At 42.0% G+C, this 27650-nt stretch overlaps 1 pseudogene; it reads right to left on the reverse strand.

Moving 5' to 3' along the window:
* Positions 1-4930: 4930 nt before the first annotated feature.
* Positions 4931-7473, reverse strand: LOC135881564 (uncharacterized; annotated as a pseudogene).
* Positions 7474-27650: the final 20177 nt, after the last annotated feature.

Here is a 27650-nt window from a genome sequence, read left to right on the forward strand (position 1 = left end):
ACTCAAAGGAAGTAAATGAGCAGTTTCTTGTTACCTCATTTATTACAATGAGGAACAGAACAGAAGAATGTACAGTTGACCTACTTATTTGTGTTTACTCAGATGTTTTAAATAACTGAATTACGAGAATGAGTTTAAAGGAATCAGCTCCCTACAGTATCTTTACTTTTAATTAATCCAGGTACCAAAACAACTGGAGGCTGGTACAGATCATAATTGGTGGAATACATGCTTGTTTCCAAAGAATAGTATTTTCATGACCTTCTTGGGAAAAGGGTTATATGCCTCATTTATAGGGGACAATGAACTGCAGATATTACTGAGTTCTGTACTGAAAAAGAGCGGAAAGGATCTGAATACTGCCCCCAAATCTATACTTATGTAGATGTTAGGTTGGCAACTCTATTAATTATCTTCCTGAAGATAAGAGGACTGATAGCAAAAGCTGGATGTGAAGAATATGATAGTCTTGCTGTAGAAGGCAGGAGTCCTATGCATATGCTCGCTTCCCACCCTCCCCTTGTTTGAACACACTGTGCTTTTCTGCCTCATACTTGAGGAGCCAAAATGTTTAAATAAACAGAAATCGTACTTTTCAAAGTGCCTGTAATCCTTTACAGCTGACAATCCTTTTTTGTATTTTTGGTGGGTGTGCCTTTTTTATTAGCAATTTTGTAATGAAAAAGCTGCTTTCTATACTTCAGGATCTCATTGGTTTGAACCTTTTTTTGAGAGAGAGATGACCAAAGAATGCTCATGTACATAAAGGAATAACAGCTGGTAGAATTTCCTTCTTTTTCTTTAAAAAGAGAAGCCATGTTTTTTAGTCCCAGCACTGAGCATGGAATGGTAGGAGCATTGAAATCCACAGATCTTCTTCTCTTTCTTCTCCCCTTATTCTTAAATTGTTACAAAGTAAAATGGCCACATTATAAAATCAAAGAAACAAAATGTTTGTGCTGATTCCTTATGTGCCAGGTTACATGCCTGGGTATTCTTTTGTTCTTCTGTTTGTTTGTTTTCTCCTATCTGACTTATGGATCTGTGAGGTATGCGTTTCTTACAATGGGAACACTGTTTCAGAAACTGAACTGTAGAGAGATGAATCCTGACAGGAGGTGCTGGTGCAGTGGAGGCAGGCTGGGGATGGGTTCTATCACACAGGAATGAACCTCAGAGTTGGGATAGGTAGCAGCCCAACTATGACCGTTCTGATGCTGAGCACAGACCCATATCCTAAATTGCTGTTTTAACTGATGGCTACACTTATTGATACCTGTCCCATTTATGGCCATGGGGTTGAGTAAACCAGACCTGAAACTGCAGGGTATTAAAAAATAATATTGATTTGTAAAATGTAGACAATAATTTTAAATATGTCATTTGGGAAATTGTTTTCAGGTCATTTGTGGGCCAAATCTCAATTCATTAAAAACAAGTCCCATTCTGAATTGTTAAAATACAGAGTTACATTTAGATCCTCCCAAACTAGACATTTTAATCTTTCCATGTTGCTGTTTTTACTCAAGTGAGATCGGCTTGCATGATCTCCAATAAAATAATGAGAAAACTCCGTGGGGCTGCAGGCAGCTCTCCGCCCTCCCCCCCCCCCCAGCTTTTTTTTTTTTTAAATATCTGGAATTTTGCTTTAAGTTATTAAGCAGAATTTGATTCTATGTCTGCTTCAAACATGGTTTTAGTAACAGTGGTGAAAAATGGCCATAGTTCTGAACTGTTTCTATCTACCAGTTAGTCCTGTGCTTTCAAAAACAAAACAAATACCTTACTGAACTCTTGTGTTCCACTGTGGCAAAGCAATTGAGAAAAATAACTTTGTTGGCAAATTAAATTTTCATTCACACCCTGAAGTACAATCATTCCATTTACAAGGTACTTTTCTACCTTATGCCTATAATATCTCTTACATACCCAACCTACTCAGAGATTCAGTTGTTACTCTCTCTCAAAAGTTCAGTACTTTCAGGACTTAAATCCAGATATGTCTTACTTGCCACATATTTGCATTCAGACAATTTAAGAATAGCTAAATGTGATTATTAGACTAATCACATGTCATCAGATGGTCATTCAAATTGGACTTAATATTTAAAAAACAACTTGGAAGGTTTTATTGCTTGCTTGCTTGCGTGTGTGTGTGTCTGTGTGTCTGTGTGGTTAGACAAGGCTTTTGACCCTCAGCATTTGTGAGGCATTTCACACTAATGATGGGGGGAAATGAATGATTTGAACAGGCAGCCATAATTTTGGATGGTTCTTATAACGTCTTGGATCTTCAAAACAGACATGGCAATCTGGGGGCATTTCCAGTGCTTCTGGTCGGACTGGAAATAGGATGGCAAGAATATCTTTGGAGCAAGGACTGTCTCTCGGTATATATTTATGTTTTCATGTAGTGGTGGTTGTTTCAGCTTGTCAGTTCCTAAAATGTTATTTCTATAATAATAAAAATATCTGCTCAAGGATACAGTGGGTTTGCATAAGTACTTAACAGCTCTTATTTTTGTATCTCCAATTCTGAAAAGCTTCTTATTACTTTGTTCTTTATAACAGCTACTCCATTTGGCATTTTATCAAAACTATTATTGGAAACCTTCATATTTCTGATTGTCAGTTCAGGATCCCTTTATACGTGCAAATGAATCAAATAAATAATTGCAGCAAACAAATACTTGCCTATAGGAGGCAGTCATATCCTTCTTATTGTACTCTGCATTGGCTTCCTTGTCTTACCTCTTCGTATGATTCTTTTGTAGTTTCAAATTTAATGTATATCAGAAACTTTTATTTAAACATTATAGCCAGAGTTCCTGTGAGCCATTAGGATCAAGTACAAAGTAAACATTGGGTGTTCAGTATTAGAGGGGTAGCAGTGTTAGTTTGAATCTGTAAAAAGCAACAGAGGGTCCTGTGGCACCTTTAAGACTAACAGAAGTATTGGAGCATAAGCTTTCGTGGGTGAATGCCCACTTCATCAGACGCATTCACCCACGAAAGCTTATGCTCCAATACTTCTGTTAGTCTTAAAGGTGCCACAGGACCCTCTATTGGGTGTTCAGACAATTTATGTATATGTGAGACTCACCTGTACATATTGTATCCTGGAAAATCTCATGCCATGGGCTTTAATATGGACTTTAATTCATTGTGATAGTCTGTTTTCATTGAAAAACACATGCAAGATGTTGACTTTGCAGCATAAGGTAGAATCAGATGAGATTCCTTCACCCTGAATCTGTCATTGGATCAGATCCATGTTCCATTAAAGTCAATGGGAGTTTTGCAATTGACTTCAAAATGACAAGGAGTAGGTCCATTGGGAAGCATTGATCCTCTGGTCGGGGGACTAGTAATGGGATATGGAGTTTTTTATTTCTATGTTGCCAGTTGAAATGCAGCCCAGTTTGGCAATGACCAGAAGTCTTCATCTCATGTCTGTTTGGTGGTCTGAGTGAAAGGAGTGGATAATTTCACTCCAGTTTCTAGAGGGCAGGTTTCCATACCAGTAAAGCACGCCCACAAATGGTACAACTGTCATCCTTGTTGGCAGTCCTACAGCTTCCTATGGGATGCCCCTCTATCCACGCCCAGGTGCCGGTGCCCTGTCCTGTACCCTGCCCCATCCTGGTGGCTGATGCACATGTTCCTGCCCCTTTCCTGGGCTATGCATCTCTGCCAGAACTCTCAGTGGCTGGAAGGCAGGACCAGGAAATCCTACTTGCTCCCGGGTGCTGGCCGGATCTCATACGCCAGCGGCCACTTCAGCCCCTCCTCCAGTTCCTGCTCTCATCTTCGTGAGGCATTGTGGGGGTGGAAAACATTGGGGGGCAGGCAGAAACATAGATCCATCCCCCCAATATTTCCATTGCAGGGGCAGTAGCCCTAACTCCACATCTCTGTTCTGCCACCTCTGGTGTAGCTCCCCCTGGATAAACAAAGGGCTCTGGTCTCCAGAGATTCATTTAGCACCTTTCAAGTGGAGGATGTTTTGCTATCTCTGTGGAAATTATGGTAGCAATTCACTCTAGAAAAATGACATCGTGAAACAAGCTTTTGTTTAAAATGTATCTTCTATAATGTCACCATGGTACAATAACTCTTAGCTTAAATGTCTGTTTTTACCTGTGTTAATCTATGATCTATGTCGCTGTGCAGGAGACTGATATTGTCTTGGGTCAGTCTGTGGCTCACCTGTTTGGCAGGACTGTGAACGAAGTGCTTTCAAATCATTCAGCTGGAATTTCCAAAGGGGGCTTCGGGGAATTACGAGTCAAATTCTCATTGAAAATCCTTACACGCCTTTGAAAATCCCAGTGTAAACTGTGAGCTCTTCAGCTGATTTTTAAAACAGAGGCTTAATTATTCGGTTTGTCCATCCATCCGTCTGTCCAATCAATGTTTCTGAGATCAGATAAAATAGAGACATGACATTTTCAGAACAGATTTGTACACAACAGCTAGATTATATTTCAGTTCGATTTCAAATAAAAATGCATTAAAATGTTAATTATAATTTTTATTATTACAAATCCAAAATCATCCATTCCACTATCCGGTTTAAGTGCCATTACCACCACATCCAATATAGAAAGAAATAAGAAAACTCTTCAATGAACTTTAACCTGTATTTACAAAACACTCCGAATAAAAAACACTCTCTGCTCTTAAAGCAAGAAAAGTCATGTTTTAAGTTTTGAAAATTCAGTCGCTAGTTTTTAGATCCAGTTTTCCAGCTATTTCATGCTCTATTGACATTGTGGCAAGTCTCTCTTGCACCATTGTTGAATGCAGATACGTTTTAATCAATTTTAACTTTGAGAAGCTACGTTCCCTACTTGCTACGGAAACTGGCAAAGTTAAAAGAATGCATGGAGCTTTAAAAATGTTTGGAAAACTATCTGAGAGTTTATTTTCACAAAAAAAACTTCAGTACTTCTTCAGGAGTGGAATGTTTCTTAAGTCGTCTTGAAAAAGCCTGAAGCTCTCTACACAAATGTGTAGCATCAACGTCTTTTGAATTTTCATGAGTCAATGCCAACTCCAGTTTTATACAAAATTCCCTTATCTGTTTTGCTGTTTTCTTTTGCAAGCTGTGGATATCATATAGAAAGCCAAATACTGACTCTAACTGCTGCATCTGTTGAAATCTTTCATCAACCGGGTGAATAGCAGTATCAAGGACTGCGAAGTAGAAATTCACTTTGAACCTTTCTTTTGGGTTCTGAATGGGTGTGTCTCATCCTTCATATGAAAACTGCTGTTTCTTTTGCCGAATGTGAACTGGCTCTGGTTCAAATTCTGTCTGAAAGTCTATTTCTTCAGCAAGCTCGAGAGAATCTACCAGTGTTCTTTCGAACTCATCACCTCTGAATTCCTCCAGAATATTTTTAGTTTGCTGCAGTTTTTGAATAGCAGAATGTATGTTCAAGTTCTTTTCCTGAAGCTGCTTACTAGTGAGGTTAATCTCGAAAAGGATATTGTACCATAAAATGAGTGAAGTCACAAATTTGAACTTGGAAAGGCCATTTGCAAGAGCTTCTGCATCTGAACGTGCCGTATTGCCAGATGATCCAGTAAAAGTAGTATCCTCAGAAATTTCAATTAGGGCATCATAAATGTTTCCAAGTTCATAGCGAAGAGGCTTCACAGTTCGAGAATTCACATGGCGAGTCAGAATCTCCCAATGGGGTGTTGAGCCTGAGAAAAACACACAAACACGTTGCACCAGGTCAAAGAAACTGCTTGCCTCCAAACAGCATTTAGCAGCAGCATTGACAACCAAATTCAGAGAATGCGCACTGCAAGGAACAAAAAAATTCCTAGGATTGATTTCCATCATTCTCCTTTCCATGCCATTGTCTTTACCTTCATATTACTCCCATTATCATAGCCTTGGCCACGTAAGTTTTCAACAGATAATGACATTGTTTCAAGCTCTTGTAGAATAGTTTCAGTCATAAATGCTCCAGTTGTCTCCTTCAGTGGTACGTGTGACAGGTTGGATCCTAGAAAACCCCTTGGGAACTGCCAACTGATGTGCTGGGACTACCTCTGAGCCTGTTTTCCCTGCCAGTTTAGGATTTCAGAACCCTGCCTGGTTTGAGCCAGACACGCTAGCCTGCTACAAACCCAGATCCAGGTCTGAACCACGTCCCCCAACACCTGCAGGCTTAACTGAAAACAGCTTAAGAAGTGCTCCTGTCTCCAACACTCAGGTACCCAACTCCCAATGGGGTCCAAACCCCATATAAATCCGTTTTACCCTGTATAAAGCTTATACAGGATAAACTCATAAATTGTTCGCCCTCTAACACTGATAGAGAGAGATGCACAGCTGTTTGCCCGCCCCCCTTCCCCCCTAGGTATTAATACATACTCTGGGTTAATTAATAAATAAAAAGTGATTTTATTAAATACAAAAAATAGGATTTAAGTGGTTCCAAGTAATAACAGCTAGAACAAAGTGAATTACCAAGCAAAATAAAATAAAACATGCAAGTCTAAACCTAATACAGTGAGAAAACTGAATACAGAGATGTTTCAATAAGCTTCTATCACAGACTGGACACCTTCCTAGTCTGGGCACAATCCTTTCCCCTGGTACAGCCCTTGTTCCAGCTCAGGTGGTAGCTAGGGGATTTCTCATGATTGCCGCCCCTTATGTTCTGTTCCACCCACTTATATATCTTTTGCATAAGACTGGAATCCTTTGTCCCTCTCTGGGTTCCCACCCCTCCTTCGAAATGGAAAAGCACCAGGTTATAGATTCCAGTTCAGGTGACGTGATCACATATCACTGTAAGACTTCATTACCCACTTGCCAGCACACACGTATACAGGAAGACTTAAAGTAAAACAGGGCCATCTACAGTCAGTTGTCCTGGTTAATGGGAGCCATCGAGATTCCAAACCACCATTAATGGCCCATACTTTGCATAATTACAATAGGCTGTCAGAGTTATATTTCATATTTCTAGTTTCAGATACAAGCGTGATACATACATACACATAGGATGACCACACTCAGTAGATTATAAGCTTTGTAATGATACCTTACAAGAGACCTTTTGCATGAAGCGTATTCCAGTTACATTATATTCACACTCATTAGCATATTTGCATAAAATCATAGAGTCAACGTTACAATACGAAATCCAAAAAATGTTCCTTTATGAGCACCACAACATTATCTTCATCTGCAGACTTTTCCGTATCCACAAAACGAATGATCGTCATTTGTTCAACATTACTCACATCTGGTGTACAGTCCAGTATTATTGAAAAGTATTTTGCAGAATGGGCAGCTTCTGCAATTTTCTTTTTAATTGCATTTGCTAGGATTTGAATCAGTTCATTCTGCATATATTTTCCTAAGTAATGAACCTGTGTTTCATGATCAATTATTTTACATAGATGCTCCTTCATGACTGGATCAAACAAAGCTAGGTATTCAACAAATTTTTAAAAGTTTCCATTACCTGGAGTGAATAATTTTTCATTTCTACCGCGGCCGCGGAATGCTAAATTTTGCCCACTGAGAACTCTCATTAAAGCAATCAGACGCTCTAATTAATTTGTTGCCAATAGTCTTCTTTTTCCTTGATCATATGTAAATTTTCTTCATCGATAGTTTTTCCTTTTTTCAATCGTAATTCAAGTTCTTTCCAATTTTGAAAACATTCCAAATGTTCTGTACTTCTTTCTTGTGAAGAGAGAATTGAAGATACGTTTTTCCAGTCCTTTGAACCATTTTCAGTAAATGATGTACCAATTGCTTGATTTCTAAACAACTTGCAGCAAAAGCAAAACACAGAGTCCTTCGACACTGAATATTGTAACCAGTTTTGATTAATTTCTTCCCCATTAATAAGTTTCCTCTTGTATTGCTGAACAGAGAATTTTCTTTTATTTCCATCCTTCGGGAAGGGAAATTCATTAACTTGTTCGGGTCCATGTTCCACGAGAATTTGCCGCACACTGTCATCACATCTGGGCCATGAAGCTGGGTCCCCATACTGTAACTTGTTTGTAACTTCCTCATCCTTTCTTCTTTCTACTTCATTTACTTCAATTTCTGCATGTGTCGCTGAAGGTGAATAAATTTTCTCCACTTCCATATCAGTCTGATGTTGTGAGCTGCCTTCATCTAGAAGTAAGTTTCCATCATCTTGAGTTTCCAAACTGCTTTTTTGTGGATTTGAGCTACCTTCATTTTGATGTTCCAAACTGCTTCCATGCGGATGTGAGCTAACCTCCTCTCCAAGTAAAATTCCTTCATCTGGATGCTGTGAACTGCTTCCATCTTTAGTTGGATTAAAGAGAAGATATTTCAGGAAGGATCTCTGCTGTTTTGCTTGGTCCTTTTCCTTCTCAGCCTTTCGTTTACGATACTCAGCTCCTGAGGGTTTTCTTTTTCCTCTTTCTGCCATGGGGCATTTGAATATTGTTATGTACTGTGCTCCAGACTGCAAGCATTATAGCGTTAAGGATGGCTGACATACCCACCACATGGTTGGCGATTTAAATCACATTGCAGCCATCCCAACACGTCTTTTCACTGCTTAAAGGTTCAGTGATTAGTAACATACACTCACTTACCTATTAAAACAGTCAGTTACAGCATTTACACGGAAACAAAATGACCTTTTTCGACGTTATAACCCAACATTGGTTGTTTGGAAAGTAATCCCCTTCCTCACGGTTACCCGCTTGGAGTGTGACGTCATCACTTTTGTAGTCTGTTAAGCGTTAACGCTGTTACTTTTCTTTTATGGACCTTATTTATTACATGTGAACCAGTTATAACAAAGAAAAGTTCATAATTATACAGCCTGATAGTAATGCTCAGGTTTAATAACGCTTAAAGATACTCACATTTTGGATTTATAATGCTGAAAGATATTTTTTCTTTATTCTTTGGTACCAAGAAACACAGTTTTCTACAGTATTCGCTTGATTCTTAACCATCTACCTGCGACGTGTGTTAAAATGACCGTTTGACATGTATCAACTCGCGATATCTCCGCTCTACATGAATTTCCGGCTATGCGACCTTGATGTATATTCGAGTTAGGTGTCACTAGCATTGCAGCTCTTGCTGCTGGCGGATGTGTTTCATTGTGACTGAGTTATTGCTTATCAGAAGTGCGGAGTGGGTCATCTTGACCCTATGTCACAAATTGAAATTTTTTTTGCTAAAATATTATTTATTTTTGCAGTAAATAAAAGATTTGACATATTAATAAAGTCTCAGAAATGTAGAGAAATGAATTATAATTCATATTCCCATCTTTTTCATTTTTTTTTTTTTAAATTTGATTTTTTCCCCTTGAATTTGGCGCCCCATTTAACTTGGCACCCTAGGCGACCGCCTAGTTCGCCTATATGGACAGGCCGCCCCTGACTGTCAGGCTTCAAATGGAGTCCCAAGGCAGTGGCTGCAATGCAACTTTTGAGGGTGTCTAGTAATGATCCTGGTATTGGGAGGGTATGAAAGATCTTTTTAGGGAAGAGGAGGAAAAAAGAAAACATTTTAATCTGTTAGGGTATTACAAGAGGCATTTTATACTGTACAACAGATGATTCCAGATCTCTTGGACTATCAAAATCCTGCTCCGTAATTAACATCATAAAATAAATCTGTTTTGTCAGGCAAACAGATGTTGTAGCTGATCTCTTGGAGCATTATGTTGCATGCAGTGAATATAGGGATATAAAAACAAAAGTACATGTGAAATTTCTGTATGTACTAAAAACCCTACACGGGTAGTTACTCTGTATGTACCATGTACCATTAACTCAACTATTTAGGGATTTTAATATTAATAGGATCCATTCATTATTATCAGTAGACATAAACAGTCTTCCTGACTTTTATTCTCCACAGCTAAGGTAAAGTTTAAGGGCTGGTTCCAAGCTATGTTGCATACGTACAATAATTCCCATTGATGTAAGAGGAAGCTATCGATTTTCAGTACCTCTGAAAATCAGATTGTAGGAGACAGAACCATAGAATATCAGGGTTGGAAGGGACCTCAAGAGGTCATCTAGTCCAACCCCCTGCTCAAAGCAGGACTAATCCCGAGACAGATTTTTGCCCCAAATCCCTAAATGGCCCCCTCAAGGATTGAACTCACAACCCTGGGTTTAGCAGGCCAATGCTCAAACCACTAAGCTATCCCTCCCCCTAAGATGAAAGTAGCAAAGTCTAAGTCTGCTGAAATCCTATTAACTTTACTGCAGTTTCTTTAAATCATGAGTCAAATTAACTATTTTTTTACACTTGCAATGACAAATTCATTCTTTCAGCCTGCAGTGAATTTTTTTCTGCTGAGTAATAAACTCATAAAAGTCAGAGGCTCTGATGCAAAAGCTGACTGACACAATGAAGTACAGTATTCCTGAGTCTGGTTGGGAAAAACAAGCTTAAAAAAATAAGTTGAAAAATGGAGAAGGGTAGAGAGAACTCTAATGAGTAAAATAAATGTGTGTATCTAAGGAACCACTTCATGGCAGCTAAGTTTTAGGGAAATTACACAGGCTTCCCTGTAGCTAAAATATATATATATGGGAGAGCAAAATGCTTTTGTATAAATTGAATCATAGTCTTTAAAAACATAATAATTTGTAACAAAAATACGTTGGAAAACTTGAATGAATATTTTTTTAATGAAAAGTCATTCAGGTAGTTTTGCAAAAGCCCTCAAACTCCACAAAGGTCACCCGCATCACTATTCTTTTATGTGCAGACACATTGGTGGCCTTATACTTCACCATAAATGGAGAAATTAAACACTGAAACTTGCTGTAGCAAACTACAAGTGAGGGGTATAGGGGTGGAAATGCAGTTTCCCATCATTAGTCTTCTTGGGGGCATCCCTCTAGGAATTACTCAAACCATTTTAATGCATTCCCCTGAATTCCTGCCACCTCTCTCTGGCAAAACAGCAGTGTGTCATGGTCAGCAAGTCAGCAGTATCTAGAAGGATGAGAATGGTTGCCTGTCCTCTATCCATTGAAAGAAGAAGATCATCCATCAATGCCACTACAGCATTTTTCAGTTCCATGTCCTGGCCTGAATTCAGATTGTGCTAGGTCTGGATTGTTGGGTTGAGTTAGATGAGCTTGTAGTTGGCCTTCTGCTAGCTTCTCTCTGAGGTTGCTCGGGACTGGGAGGTTTGATACTGGGTAATAGTTGGCTATGACTGAAGAATTCAGAGCAGGTTTCTTCATTGTTGGTCAGACTATTGCATGTTTTGAAGGAGGAAGGAAGAATTCCTTCTCTGAATGAGGCATTGGCTGTTTTGGTCAGGACTGGCACCAATTGTTCATGACTCTTTAACAAGCCAGGAAGGGCCTGGGTCAGATTCAAAAGTCTTGGGTCAGGATCCTATAGGGTATCCAGAACGTCTTGATGAGTGAATGTACTGAACTCTGGGAATGCAGGTGGGCTGTTGGCTGGCAGGTGCAGGAGGAGTTGCTTGCAGTGAAGATGATAATTCTTCACAGTGCTTGGTGCTGAGCTCCGATGCAGGTTATATAAGAATTCAGGATTGCTCCCTGGGGGTGGCATTTAGCAGCCTCTTTGGAGGGACCTGTAATACAGCCTCAGTACAGGCTTTGGGGAATTTGTTTCATCCTGTCTAAATCAGCCTTTGTTTTCCATCATTGGCACTTGTTTCTGCCCCTCTCTCTTCATCCAGCACAGGGTGTCAGAAAATCAGGGAGATCTGGGTGGGCAGTGGGGAGGAAGATGCCATTTGGGGGTCAACGTATCAGTGGTTGAGGCGTGTGTATATTGCTAATGATTTAACATGTGCTCGACTCCTTGCCTTGTGGAAGAGGTGCTGTTTTCCTTTAGTGGGTTTTGGAATTTGTTGGAGTCTAGATCTATGGTGTACCATAGGGGGGATGAGGTGGGCTAGCACAGGGCTTGTGGTTTAACCCAGCCAGGTCTCAGTGATGCAGGCTGAGGCTGTGGAGAAGAGAAACAGCATGGCACTTATTGAAAGTTTACCTACTACCTGTCTTTCACCACATACAGCCATTCCAGGACCACCAAGGTGGCCCAGAGGTTGGACGAGATCAGCTCATGGATGGGAAGAGCTGGTTGAAGCTAAACCAGAGTAAGGCAGAGGTTATGCTAGTGGGCATTTTGTAGAGTTTTCAGGCACAGTGTAGTTTCTTTTTGGTTGAATGTATGCACCTTTAATTGGTCAATTGACTCAATAAGAGTGCTTCTGGATCCCTCACTGATGCTATGATCTCACATTACAGCATCCACAAGTAACATTTTCTACCATTCGGGTTGGTTAGGAGACTCAGTCCCATCTTGGCCTATGATGTTCTGGCCACATTTATTCAAGCCTTCATCACCTCTCAGATGGACTACAATATACCTGGAAATGAAACCTTCAGCACCTAGAAAACTCCAACTGTTACAGAATGCTGCAATGTGTCATCTTGCCAATATTGGCTACCACGAGCACATCTATACTGTCCTCTGCTCCCTACACTGGCTTCTCACAGAATATCAAATCAGGTCCCAGGTCTTGGTCCTTATCTTTAATGCACTCCATGGCCTAGTCCCAGGGTATCTAAAAGATAACCTAAAGCTCTGGGATGAAGACTGTGGTTGACAGCTTTGCACTAAGAGTAAAACTCCTTTGTGCAGGAGATCGCTTTCTCAGTGCTGGCCCACTACTTTGGAAAGAACTCCCCCAGGAACTAATGACCATTATAAACCTCACCATCTTCCACTGCAAGTACACGGTGCATATTTTGACCTTGCCTTCTCTAACAAATTTATAACAATGTGTGTGTATAATTTGTTACTATTAAAAAAAATTCCAAAACAAAACCCTCCACTGGGGAGAGGATGAGAGAACAAAGACATGGGAGATGTTATTCATATTGTTTAATATGCTGCTGGAAGATGCTTACCTACTATAGTGATGAATGCATATAAGAGAAAAGTAGTATTTTGGGAGGAAGGGAGGCCCTTGTCCAAGCATGCAAAAGATCCAGGTTCACTTCTGGGGCAGGTGGGGTGGGATTGTGGTTCAGGCTGCTCTCTGAACCTATCCCCAGAAGGATTTTAAAAAGCCAATCTTGTGAAGAGGGACATTTTAAATTAAAGCAATTGTCTTATTTTAATTATCATTAATCTTGTTAGTGACTTAAAAAAAATGTTGCTAGACGGTTATTGCCTTATAGCTTTCAAATATTACATGCAGTGGGAAACAAAGCAATAATAAAACAGCTAAGTGCCAAATGGGTTGTGCTATTTGGCCTTTGGCTGCCTTGCAAGCACAGCATCAGCAAACAGCCATGTGCATTCTTTACTGTTGGAAGAAAACAGTTTTTGTATGCAGCTTCAAGTATTCCTGCCAGACAGCATGGAAAAGTTCGTGACCCTTTTAGTATGTGCAATAGGTCCATATTGCAAAATGCAGAAACTTGGTTGCCTCTCTGTGGGCTGCTAAGAAATCGGAAACATGAACCAGCAGAAGCTTTTATTAAACATTGTGTCTATGTGAGTGGCTGAACAATGTGTCCACTGCTTGGACCCATTGGTTTTCTGGCCCCCATGGGTCTTGTTTTCTGGCCTGTTGTAGAGTTGTCATTGTTTCTTCTGGATGATGTAACTCACAGTTTTGGTGTTACTTTGATGCAGAGGAGATGCAACTATGTCTGTGTTTTTGGATCACTATAGAGGTGCATTGCTTTTGCTGTTTTATAACAAGAAAGAATTACCTACACAGTAACAAAGGAACTTTAACAAGTCTGTAGTACTGACTTGAGTGCTGTTGTTTATGAGCTCCAGATACCTGTTAAAGACTTTGGGGAATGGGAGAAGATACAACATTAACCCCTTGTCTTTCACACCAGCAGCTGCTGTTAGTGAAGAGACTTCTGCTCTAGCTGAACTTTGTAATGGCAATATTTTATGGCTTGGAATGTTTGAGACTGCACCGATTGATTTTTCTATGAGGATTTTCAAACACACACACACACACAAACAGCCCTCACTAGTGAGCAAATGTTGGACTAATTGTGTGATCCCTCCTTAAGATTAATAATTCAAAGATGACTGTATGGATTGATTTGTTTTCCAATGTAATTCCGTAAAAACTTCCAACTTCTAAAACTAACCTGAAGCTGCTGGAGAATTTTCAGAATGCCTGCCAGAGCACTGCAGAATTCGTAGACTTTTGCTGTAGAATTTTGCTTTAGCTTACCACAGAGCACATGAGTTGTTGCTTAGAGTACTCCTTTTGCAGTGAAATGTGGTACTGGCCACTGTCTGAGAATGGCTCTTGTGACAAAGTTCCTCCTCTATCTTGGTGGGTCCTGCGCTTATTGGCGGATTTTCTTGCCTCAGAGATTCACCATGTGGTTTGGGGAACAGCCCAGAGACCTTCCCCTCTGGAAGAACCCACAGTCGGGGGGGGAGGGATAGCTCAGTGGTTTGAGCATTGGCCTGCTAAACCCAGGGTTGTGAGTTCAATCCTTGAGGGGGCCACTTAGGGATCTGGGGCAAAAATCAGTACTTGGTCCTGCTAGTGAAGGCAGGGGGCTGGACTCGATGACCTTCCAAGGTCCCTTCCAGTTCTAGGAGATGGGATATCTCCATTAATTAGTCCAGGTCAACTGGGAGGTTTGGGGGGAACCCGGGCCCACCCTCTACTCTGGGTTCCAGCCCAGGGCCCTGTGGACTGCAGCTGTCTATAGTGCCTCCTGTAACCGCCGCATGACAGCTACAATTCCCTGGGCTACTTCCCCATGGCCTCCTCCAAACACCTTCCTTATTCTCACCACAGAACCTTCCTCCTGGTGTCTGATAACGCTTGTGCTCCTCAGTCCTCCAGCAGCACACCCTCTCACTCTCAGCTCCTTGCGCCTCTTGCTCCCAGCTCCTCACACTCCCACCACAAACTGAAGTTAAAATCCAGGTGCCCTGATTAGCCTGCCTTAATTGATTCTAGCAGCTTCTTCTTAATTGGCTCCAGGTGTCCTAATTAGCCTGCCTGCCTTAACTGGTTCTAGCAGGTTCCTGATTACTCTAGTGCAGCCCCTGCTCTGGTCACTCAGGGAACAGAAAACTACTCATCCAGTGACCAGTATATTTGCCCTCTACCAGACTCCTGTACCCCACTGGTCTGGGTCTGTCACACTCTGTAGTCTGATGCAGCATGGCAGTTTCTCTGCAATTTTCTCTATGTGCAATGTTATGAAAGATTTTTCCCTTTTTTATTTCAGATAAGAGACACATTGAGCTTTTAACTATTTGAGATATAGAACTTGCAACTTCCATTGGTCTCTTTAAGAGCGCACATCTCAATTTTCCCACCATTAGGTTTGAAGGAAGACAAGGGCTTAAGGGAAAGCCATTTGGCTGTCATATTTCATAGCAGCAATAAATTTCTCATGAGTTGTATGTGAATTCCCCTTTCTTATTTCATAGGTTGACTTTTTGCAGGACCTTTTGACTTCTTGTCAAATGCTGTAATTAAAAGCTTGAATCAGCATTCAGATGCTCATGATTCTTCCAGTGTGAAGTTGTGGGAGGGGGGGAGGATCTTAGTTCACAGAAAACACTGGGAGAGAACTGTGTATATTGACTAGATGTGCATATGTTGGGTTTTGTTTTGTTTTTAGAATGTGACTGAACTTTAGATGACTGGGTATTCTGCGGGGATTTTGAGAAATTTCTGTTGATTAGAATGAGACTCTGTGGCTATGTCTTCACTGCCCAAAAAGGTGGGTATTTCTACAGCAAGATAGTTAATGCACATTAGTTATCTCACTGTAAAATCCTAATGGAGACAAGTCTCTGTAGCTTTTACCATGATGTAGCTAGGTGAGGTCAGCTGCAGATGTGGGGTCGAGGGAATAGTGTTGTCCTTGACTACCAACATTGTGGATAAAAACTACAGACCCTTGTGTGCACTTGGATTTCACAGCAAGATAGCTAATACATATTTGTTACCTGGCAGCAAACACACACCCTTTTTGGCACTGAAGACATAGCCTGTGTGTGTAAAGAAAACAGAGTTGCTTTTGAGAGCAAGTTTACTTCCCAGAGGAATTCATTTTTATTGGTAATAAAAGAGCAGAGGTAGCCTCTGTTTTTGCCAGCAGCCTTGAACTGACTTTGCTCATACCAGCACAATCAGTGTGCGGCGGATCTTGCTGTCCCCACGTGTATGTTTTTGGGTTTTGGCAAGCTGATTACACGTAGATAAGTGTTTGAGTTCACAGTGAAGTTGACTGTCGTGGAAAAAAAAAGAATACAGCTTTTCAGGAGACAACTACATCTGGGGCTTGAAAGGTCAGTTTTGCACCTGGCTATCAGGAAGGGGAAAGATCACTGGTTCACTTAGAAAACACATACTTCTTCAATATATTTACATTGTAGTTATGAATTTAATGCTCTAAAAGTTCATGTGATGGGGCTTATGTTCACTCTAGGGACTAACACTGGCTTGAACCAGACACAGCGTGAGCAAGCACAGTGTAAACTTTCATCCAGCCTCGCCAATGCATCTCAATCTCAGTTTAGAGCTCCCTGCTAGTCCCAGTCCTGGGTTTATTTGAATAGTGGTTTTCCATCTGTGCTGAATTATGTGGGGACTTGATGATCTGATTAACTTTCCAAAAGGGACTAGGATCTAAACCATTCAACTCATTTTCACCTATGACCTAATCAGGACTTGAATCTCTCTCTCCAGAGGTGAAAGTCTACAGCATCTGGTTCCCAGTCATCTATGCATATTACCTGTTACTCACTACAGTAACTCCTCACTTAAAGTCAGTCCCGGTTAATGTTTCCTTGTTATGTTGCTGATCAATTAGGGAACATGCTCATTTAAAGTTGTGCAATGCTCCCTTCTAACGTTTGGCAGCTGCCTGCTTTGTCCACTGCTTGCAGGAAGAGCAGCCCTTTGCAGCTAGCTGGTGGGGGGCTTGTAACCAGTGTGGACCAGCAGCCCCCCTATCAGTTCCCCCTATCAACTCCTCACTCCCCTAAGTTCCCTGTGCTGCAGCCGCCCAGCAGGGTATCAATTGCTGGCAGTTCAGCTGTCCCTCCCCCCACTGCCATGTGCTGCTCCCACCCTCTGCCTTAGAGCTGCTCCCAGAGACTCCTGCTTGCTGTGCGGGGGGGCTAATGTCAGGGTGTCCCCCTTCCCCCTGCTCCTGCACCCCACTTACCCCTTCTCCATATAGAGCTGGGTGGGGACAGGACCGAGAGAGACAGAGAGCTTGGAGCAGCAACTGCTGTCTCAACTTCCTGATCCACTTAAAAAGACAATGCACTTAAGAGTGGGTCAGCTTACTTAAAGGGGCAGTGTGCATCTCTCTCCCACACACAAGGTGTGTGTCTGTCTCTGTCTGCTATGCTGTCTCCCCTCCCTCATGTTCGTGCTGCCTTGTGTGAGAGGCTACATTAACAACAATGTGTTAACCCTTGAGGGCTCAGCCGAGTGCTAGTTCATCATTTAGCAGCAAGGCATTCCCTGGGAAATATCCTTCCCTCTTCCACCCTTTAACTTCACCACCTCAACCAAGCTTCACAATCATCATATCTGTGAACAGTATTAAATTGTTTGTTTAAAACATATACTGTGTGTATATCTATATAATATATAGTTTTTTGACTGGTGAAAAAAATTTCCCTGGAACCTAACCCCCCCCCTTATTTACATTAATTCTTATGCAAAAATTGGATTCACTTAACATTGTTTTGCTTAAAGTCGCATTTTTCAGGGACATAACTACAACGTTAAGCGAGGAGTTACTGTATCTGTACTCTTGTGTTGGCAGACTATTTGCTCAGCCATTTAAGGTATCGATTCCTAGTCTAGCAGTTAGAACATGTTCCTCATTAGAGCTTTTGATTAGCATTATATTTACATTGAATTTATCAGTGGATGGTGTGAGGTATAGCTGGGATTTGTTACTTTTACTAAAGCTGTTTTCCTTTCTTGAGGAGGTCATCTGAATCCCTAATCCCATCAAATGGAACTCCAGCAAATCAGCTTGAGGTTCAGCATGGCAGAGTTATCTTATTAGTGCCTGGATGACATACTGTGGATATTTGCGTTATAGTGGTGCTTCTCAGTTGTCCAATGGGCTAAATAGTGTCACCAGGTAATTGCAAAGCTGAATAAAACATAGCCTTTCAGCTTTTTGTTGTTGTTGTTGTTGTGGAGGAGAACAGGCCATTGATCAAAATTAACATAGACTATTTTATTTTGGGGATTTGTAAAATATTCCTGTTACAATTTTTGTAGGAAGGTCTCCATTTATAGTAGTTGTATGGCACACAAAAAAGAGTATTAACAAATATATCCCTTGCAATACACTGACTTTCTCAGATTTCACAATCTTTTGTCTAAATGACAGTGTGCTGATCCCCATGAGGTTGGGAAGAACTGCTTGTTGCCACTCAACAGTGATGGTTCTGAGCAATTTGAAAAATTATGCTCATAGGCTCTGAAGAGAACCTAATCATAGAAGAATGCTAGTCATGTGATGTGGAGCATTTTGGGTTGGCTAAGAGGTGCTTTAAAGAAATTGAGTAATGGGTCAAATTGTCTTGGCTCCATGAAGGATTTTGAATAGTTCTCCACATTCTTCTCCCAGAAAGAACAGCATAACTATGTTCTGCTGGTAAAGAGAGGGTAGCTAGCTGGAAGGGTGGGGAAGGGCAAAGAAAGATCTCATAAATTGTCCAAAAAGTTGGTATAAAGTCCAGGCCACACCTGTGCTACTTGCTGGCAAAAACAGTTGATCTAGGACAAGTCCAGCATTCTACAGTGAACTAAGAAAATTAATGATGAGGCATTACATGTTGAAACCTTGTTTGCTGGTTGGACAGCTATTGCCTAAGTATCAAAATACTGATATTAAAATAACAAAAAGCGAATGTTGCTGTTCATTATATATCTAAAAAGCTTGTAAACATTGAATTTGGTTATAAAATGTCATTAGGAAGTCATGGGTTCATATGGGCTAATATCCTGGCAATTGCAGAGTCAGGTTTTCAGCGCACCTCCATTAACTTGCTATATTGAGCACTGGAACACAGACCTGTTGATTGTTGTATAATCAGGCTTTTTTTAAACCACTAACAGTGAGGGTGAGCTATCGCTCGTTGTGGAGTATGATCATCTTCCATGGGAGTTATGGGTCCTCAGGTGGCTGATAAGGCCAATCTTTAAGCCACAAGTTCTATTACAATGAGGGCAGATGTTTTCAGGCTCAGCAGGAGGTTGCTGATCATGACTGGAAGCCAGTCTCTCCTTCCTCCTGTGCCTCTTGTCCTCTTCAGCTTGTTGGCGAGCAAGTTCAAAATGCAGGGGACCATCACATAGGACTTCACTCCATTTTAAGTGATCCTGGGCAAATGGCCCCCAAGTGTTAATATCAATATTACACTTTTTTAGGTTGTCCTTCAGCAAGTCCTTATAACGCTTCCATTGTCCACCCACATTACGGTACCCTTCTTTCAGCTGAGAGAACAGGATCTGTTTTGGGAGGCGATGGTCTGGCATCCGGACAACATGACCAGTCCAGCGGAATTGCTGATGGATGATCATTGCCAAGATACTGGTGGTCTTTGCCTCTTCCAGAACACTAATATTGGTGTGCCTCCCATTTGATCTTCAGAATCTTATGGAGTCAGCGTTGATGGTGCCTCTCAAAGACTTTCAAGTGGTGTCTATAGGTTGTCCAAGTTTCGGACTCAAACAACAGTGTTGGGAGAATAACGGCTTGATAAACAACCACTTACAGTAAAGCCAGGTTGACCCCATTTTTAATTCCTGTTCCATCTTCTTTTTACCTCCTCCCACTATTTATATGAGCACTTCTTCCTGTATCAGAGCCCTTATTTTTCTCTTCATTACTTCCCAGTTTCTGTTACTAATGGCAGCTGCTGTCTGTTGCTACCAAATAGCTGCTTAATTTTACTATTAAGTAATTTGATGCCTAACAAAACTGTAATTGATGTACTACTGCACTTGGTGTAGGCATTGGATCTAATTTCATAGCTCTTATTACTGAGAATTATGAATTGAAATCTGCTGTAAATTGAGCTAAAGAGCTTTTTAAAAGCGAAGAGAGAAAGCAGTGAAATATCAGATTGATGGCTTGCCTCATCAGAACAAAGGCCCTTGGAGTCTTAGAGCACTTTTCCCTGGGTTCAGACTTTCCCAGCTTCATAGCCCTTGGCTTAAATCACTAATTCTGTAATGTAAAAACATAAGTAAACATACTTTCTCTCATATTAGCAATACTTTTTTCAACCTTTTAACTTTGTTTTCCAGACAAAATATTAAAAAAAAAAAAGAGAGAGATCCTCCCCCCCCCCGCCCCCCCCCCGGTGAAATCTCTAGTCTTCAGTGTTACCTTGCCAGCCTATCCTTCCAAGAGTAAACATTTTGCTTGTGCAAATTAGTGATTCAGAAGATGTGATGGATCTTTTTTGACCTAGTGAAGGAAAGATCATACATTTATTGACCATTTCTCTTATATTTCACAGTAAAATGTCAAATAAGGTACAGACAAAAAAGTTTTCAGTTAAATGAGGCTAATTAATAAACACAGGCTTCCTGTTAGAAATAAAAAATATAATCGCCTTTATGCTAAATCCAGAGATTCAGACCAAACCAAGAGAGATGTAACATTTGGCTTCTCAAATGCATCAGCAAAATTTTCATTTTAGAAATGTGTTAGGATGTAGGCTCAATGAGATAAAGGATTCTTGGGTCCTACTTAAACAGGATACTTTGCAAAATTGGAGGGATTAAATTAATTGTGAAAGATATCTTTTGTATAATTAGGATATCATCCCATGGTGGAAATGATCAGTGAGTGGAGTTTATTTGGTTACAAATTTCACTTAACTGAAATACTACCATAATTCAAAGAGGAAGCCTGCAGGCCCCCTGATTAGAACAGTGATCAAGATTTCATAATACAGAAGTTGCAGTATTTTCTGGTAAAATAATACTGTAATGGGCAATATTAACTGCTCCATTATCAACTAACAGAACCATTCATCTAGGAATTGTTTGGAGAGATATTATTAATACCCTAAGTGATTGATTGCATTTTAGAATACAGTATACTCCTGTTTATTAGGGTTGCCAACTTTCTAATGCCAGAAAACTAAACACCCTTGCCCCGCCCCTTCCCTGAGGCTCTGCCCCTGCCTCGTCCCTTCCCTTCTCGAGACCCTCAACCCCTGCTCACTCCATCCCCCCTCCCTCCATCACTTGCTCTCCCCCACCCTCTCTCACATGCTCATTTTCACTGCAAGGCTCAAACAGGCATATTGATTGTTTTGACAGATGTATTATGCTAAGTTCAGGTTTTATTTGTTGCAGGATGCTAGAGCTGGCAGCAAAATAATTAAAATGGGTAATTTTTTAAAAAATGAAAGGTTTTCATGACTCTTTCCCTCCCCTCTTCCCATTTTTTGTAACCAGCTCCATGTTTTTTGTTCACTAAAGTAGTTGTAATTTTATGTGTGGAATTAGGACCACACATTATCATAGCTGCAATGTGACCATTAAAGGCCCACTCCTGAAGCCCAAATACAAATCCATAGAGTACAACCACAGAAATCCACACCTGTCCAGATAGCTATATAAATAAATCTGTAGAAACTGACTCCCACACCTGCATGCAGATACAAATGTGTATTCATGTGTGCACATCTAGCATGCACTAACACATATAATTCCACATTATTTAATATTACAATTGTTGTTTAGTGTCTAGAAACCCCAACTAAGATCAGGGCTCCAGGGTGATAGGTGCTGGACATGCACATAAAAAGAGAGAGTCTGTGTAACGGTGCGTGACTCACCCCTGCGGCGCCTCCAGCTGGTCGTCTCACGGAATTAGCTCTCCAGCCCTTGGAGCGCCCTCTTCAGGCTGGTGTCCCGCTGCCGCTGGCCCCCGTGTCCCTCCCAGAACCCCGGTGCCCCTTTACCCGGGGGCTTCCCCCTGGAAATACCCCCACCAGTCTCTATGGGTCTCCCCCCTCTGGGAACCCCCCAATCCTCTAATCCCCACCTTGCCTCAGTCTGGGCTACTGCCAGTCATCACCAAGCCCCCGCTCCCTGGGGCAGACTGCAGTGTAAAAGCCACTCATCATAGGCAAGGGGGTTCGGACCTGCTGCCTTCCTCTGCCTCCCAGTACCACTATGGGCCTTGGACCAGGCCCTGCAGCCTGGGGAGTTGCCAGCCTGGAGCTCCCCTGCTCCTCTGGCTCTCCCCAGCCCTGCTTCACTCCCAGTACCCTTTCTGCAGGCAGCCAGGCCCGGCTCTCTCCCAGCCTGGAGAGAGACTTCTCTTGGGCTTTTGGCTCACAGCCTTTTGATACAGGCCAGCTGTGGCCTGATTGGGGTGTGGCCCAGCTGCGGCCGCTTCCCCAATCAGCTGTCCCCAGCCACAGCCCTCTCCAGGGCTGCTTTCAACCTCTTCTATTTTAGGAGCAGGGTAGCCACCCCGCTACAGTCTGCAACAAAGAGTTTATAATGTAGCTAGACAAAGGTGGGAGAAATGTATGATACATTGGCTCTTCTGAAATTACTAGTCAACAACATTCATTTTTTAAGAAATAATACATTTCTTTTAGCATTCCCTTCTCTTTTAAAAACGTCTGAAATGAATACACATGTTTTATTTCATCAATTTTTTTGTGTGTGCAAGCCAGCAAAGGGAATAATAACAGTCAAAGAGTTAGGCTGCAAATTTTATTCACACAAGTATACACACATGCGACAATACACACACCTCCTTACACAAAGACACACAGTCTCTTACACACATACAATGCATACATGCACACACTGGCCTACACAGAGACACTTTTTCATACACTTTTCCAGGGGCTGCCTAAATCACCTAGCTGGGAAGGGAGGAGGGTGGACTGGAGGGGAAAAGATGGAGTGGGGTGGGAGTGGAAGAGAGAGGATGGGGAGGGAAAGAGGCCAAGGATGAGAGCAGGGTGGAGGTGAGAGGGGGCAGTAAAGGAGAGAGGAGTGGGTTCAGGAGGGTATGTGGGGTGGATGCAAGGGGAGGCAGAAGGCTACAGGTGCATGAGGATGTGGGGGGCACAGGGGTGTATAGGAACATAACGGGAGTGCAGCAGTGCATGGAGATGAATGGGGTGCAGGGCTGTGGGGGATGAGGGACATGGGGGTTGCGGCTCTGGGAGGTGGGAGGATGGGTGGGAGAGCGCTATAAGGGGTACAGGGTTGGGATGGTTAGCTGTGGGGGCAGGACAAAATGGGATGGGGGTGTTGGGACGAGGAGGGATGCAGTGAGGGGATGGGGGTGTGGGGAGGTTGGGGCAGGGAGGGGTGCAGTGACAGGGATGAGGGTGCAGGGGGGTTGGGGAGGGAGGGAATGATAGGGGGGATGGGGGTGCAGCCCATTCCCACCACTCAGAGATGGGGATACACATACCTCGATCTCCTGGGTGCCGGTGATGGGGCGATAGACAGAAAGCGGTTCACTGCAGGGCACGCACCACAGCTCGAGCCCAGCCACATGAGGAGTGCGAGGAGAAGAGGGCTGGGCATCAGCGAGAGAGGTGTGTGCCACGCAACCCCGCAACAGCCGCCTGCTGAGCGCTCGCGAGTCACGCTCACGCTAGTTTCTCCCCTACCCTCACCCAGCCAATGGGAGCTACAGGGGGTGGGGCAGCATGCAGACCCCCGTCCACCTCCCCCTCCGCTGCCCTTAAGGCTAGGAGCTGGATATGCCAGCTGCTTCCTTACTGGGAGCCGCGTGGTTCAGTGGCTAGCAGGGAGCCGGTCCGCCTCGCTGTGCGGCAGCACCACCAGCCGGAGAGTCTTTTTAGAGAAATTTCCAATCTTGATTGTAAAATTGCCAGTGATGGAGAAACCACCACAACCCTTGGTAGATTGTTCCAATGGTTAATTACTTTCACCATTAAAAATGTACATCTTATTTCCAATATGAATTTGTCTAGCTTCAACTTCAAGCAATTGAATCATGTTATACCTTTCTCTGGTTAAGTGACATGCACAGGCTGCTTAGAGCTTAAAAATGTAGTTTAAAAATATTGGGAAATGGCCTAAAAAATATAAATGAAATGGAACACAAACAATGCTGAGTAAGATACAATTTCAAGATAAAGGATAAAGACACATGATATGATGATCAGATAGTAGTATTCTCAGTTCTAACCATTGAAAGTGTTGAGTCAGGCCCAAAAAATCATGAGTGACTTAAATTGAGATATTTTAAAAATTCATTTTGAGTTCTTTTTATTTTCCCTCTGGTTTCTGAGCACATGCTTTGCATTTTCAAGCTTTTTTCCATGACTTTGAGGACTAGAACCCTATTTAACAAACCAAAGGCTTACACTCTCATTCAGTCTCTTGAATCCAAGAGCTGGAGATTTAAGAAAACACCAAATACTGAAGGATTCACAATAACATTGTGAAAGCTGGCAACCCTGATGAGAGCCAGAGCAGGGGAAACAAATATTCTTCACACATAGGTGTATGAGATCCAAGAAGCATAAAGATACCATAGACCTTCTAGATTATCAGAGGGAGTATAACAAAATAGTAGAAAAGTTAATTGAAATATTTTGCCTCATTCTTGACTGTCAATGATGGGATAATGTCTTTCCCAAAGGCACCGCTTATTGGAGAGCATTGTGTGGCCGTGACACACGTATAGTCTGTAAGAATATTGATTATGGAGCAATTTGAGAAACTCAAGTGTAATAAATCATCAGACCTTCTTGTTTCTGAAGGAAATAAAGTGTGACAAAGAAGAGGTAAAGATATTCTCACACAGTTATTCAATGCAGCTTTGAAAATAGCAACTGTTCCTGAAGAATTTAGTGCCTAATTGGGGGGGAGGGAGGGAACAGATCCAAGAGAAACCCTGGGAATTCCAAGTTAGTGAACCTCATCTGTCTTCTAGGGAAATGTATTATTTAGCAGCATTTATATTTTGCTAACAGTAAGCTAGTCACAACTATGTATGAGTACAAGTATGAAAATAAAGTGCTTGTCCTCAATAGCTTGCAATATAATTGATAGTGAATCTAACTAAAGGCAAAACACTACCACACTTGGAAATTTAGTTTGATCGGGTCAAACTGACACATTACTTGTGATTGAAAACTGTGCCCCTCTCTCTAGTTAGTTTTTTTTTTTTATTGTGTTAATAAAATTGTAAAGGTCCAAAGAAAGTCAACAGAGATAGAAGTACACAGGAGACTGCAAAAAAAATAGAATAAATTAGCATTGAAGGGAAAGTAGTTGAGGTTCTTTAGAGAACGGTGTATGTGCAGTTAAAATCTCATCGGTCCTCTCTTATTCTGGCACACTTGAACAAGGGGTCACTTGCTGGGTAAATTTAAAGCCAATAACAGGAAATAATTCTTCAGAGCTTGGAGTCAGCCTGTGGGATTCAGAGCTCCAGGAGATCAAATTCTCCTACTGGAGCTGAATTTTAAAAGGAGCTGGATAATTTGATGAGTGATAACTTTATTAGGCTTGCTAAGACAAAAGTAATGAGCTCATAATTGCAGGGTTCAGAAAGAAAGAACTGTATTATGAATTTTCTGATCTCAGTACTATAAATTAATCTTAAATTTATTTTCTTTATTCTTCTTTAATCAGAGGAGTGTTGACAGTTTCAGGTTCTTCGTCTCTCCATTATTTCAAAACAATTCATAGTTGTATTTGATTTTTATCAGTACTGATGTATTGAAAGGATTCAGTGTCTCTGTGAATGATAAAACAAACATTGAGTACTCAAGGTTTAGTTGTGAACTCGGTGGACGGAGAAAAGGATGTAACAATAATTGAGACATGAGATAAGAGACTGGACAAGAGTTTTAGCTGAGTTGGATGGATAGGAAATGCTGTAATATAGAGATGTTATGAAGAAAGAAACAGCAAGATTTAGAAATAGTCTGTATGTGAAGGCCTAGAGAGAGAGATGTCCAACTCAAGATGACACCCAGACTATGGGCCTGAGTGACAGGTAAATGGTGATGGTGTCCAAAATGATCGAGAGAGGAGATAGATTAAAACCCCTATTTTAGTCATACTGAGCTTGAGCTGATGGCTAGACCTCTACTGAAGTTGTAATGTTCTAAACTCCTCAGAACTAGCATAGAGCCAAAGAAATGTATATATAGCCTGAAGTCTATATTTAAAGGTACCTTATGCAAAGCTGCCAGGTGTGGGTTGAGAGAGTTCTGTGTGGGGAAATCTGGGTGCGGGCATCTCAGTGGGGGATCCGGGTGCTGGGGGGGATCTGGATGCACAGTGACTTGTTGGGGGGTTCTGAGTGCAACGGCAATGGGACTCTGCAGGGGGATCCAGGTGAAGGTGGCTGGGGCTCAGTGGAGGGTCCAGATGCTGGGGAAGTGGGGCTCAGTGGGGTGGGGATCCAGGTGCAGCTGGTTGGGGCTAGGTGAGGTGGGGATCTGGGTATGGGTGGCTCGTTAGGGTGGTCCAGGTGCAAGGGGAGTGGGGCTCATGGGGGGGTTCTGAGTGCAAGGGGGGTGACGCTCAGCAGGAGGGTCTGAGTATGAGGGTGTCTGGTTGAGCGGTTGGGGGAGCAGCTACCTGTACAGGAATCCCTCCTCCTGCAGCTGAGGAGTAATGGGTACAGGAAACAGGCGGGGAGGGGGAGGGAGTTTGTAGAGCTTCCTGCAGCTGGGAGAGAAATCTGGGGGTGGGTCTGACCTGGCTCCGGATGCCGTGCAGGGGAAGAGGAAGTCCTGTCCTGCCAAGCCAGGACTAGCAGTTGAGCCTGATGCAGGGTAGGAGCCATCAGCCGGGTCTTCCGCAGGAGGAGGGATTCCACTCTCTGCCCCACAGTGATTTTACGTCTCTGCCGGCTGCCCTGGGCACTCAAAACATACTGCTGGGGAGGGTCACATGACCGCTCTTGTGGATTCCCTTTGCTTCCCTGTCAGAAAGCCGTTTTTCTGTGGGGAAGCAAATAAATCTGCTGGGGACATAAATTCTGCGCATGCAGTGGCGCAGAATTCCCCCAGGAGTAGAGCAGGCAAACTTCCAAGAGAATCTTCCAACTGGGAGAAAGCACTTTTTAAAAAATTAACATCTCTAATTATGCCAAGTGAGCCAACATGCCGCATGATAGTTGGTCACATCCACTTTGTCAGATCACATAAGTGCTTCCAAAAAAAATCATAATTTTGTTAGTCTTAACAGATAAACATATTCAAGGCAGTGGAAGCTTAACAAGTTTAATGCAGGTTAGGTCAATATATTTGGGTTACAGTTGAGTTTTGTAGCTCATAGACACTATGTTGAGTGTTTCTGTAGCTTTGATGTTAAGCTCCATACCAATAGAAGCGCTTAGTTAATCCATTAACTAAGCACTTCTATTGGTATGGAGCTTAACATCAAAGTTAATCTATTAACAATGTGCTGCACAGCCTTATGTTTTCAAAGGGGCGTGAAGACTATGACTGTGAATTGGGGAGGAGGTCTCTTCAAACTTGTGTCTGGCTAAAATATCCTCTTAGCCATATATAATAATGTGTCTTTATTACACTTTAGTTTTAAGGTCATGCTTTCAAACCT

This window comes from Emys orbicularis, chromosome 7 (genome assembly GCF_028017835.1).
Source record: "Emys orbicularis isolate rEmyOrb1 chromosome 7, rEmyOrb1.hap1, whole genome shotgun sequence".
NCBI lineage: Eukaryota > Metazoa > Chordata > Testudines > Emydidae > Emys > Emys orbicularis.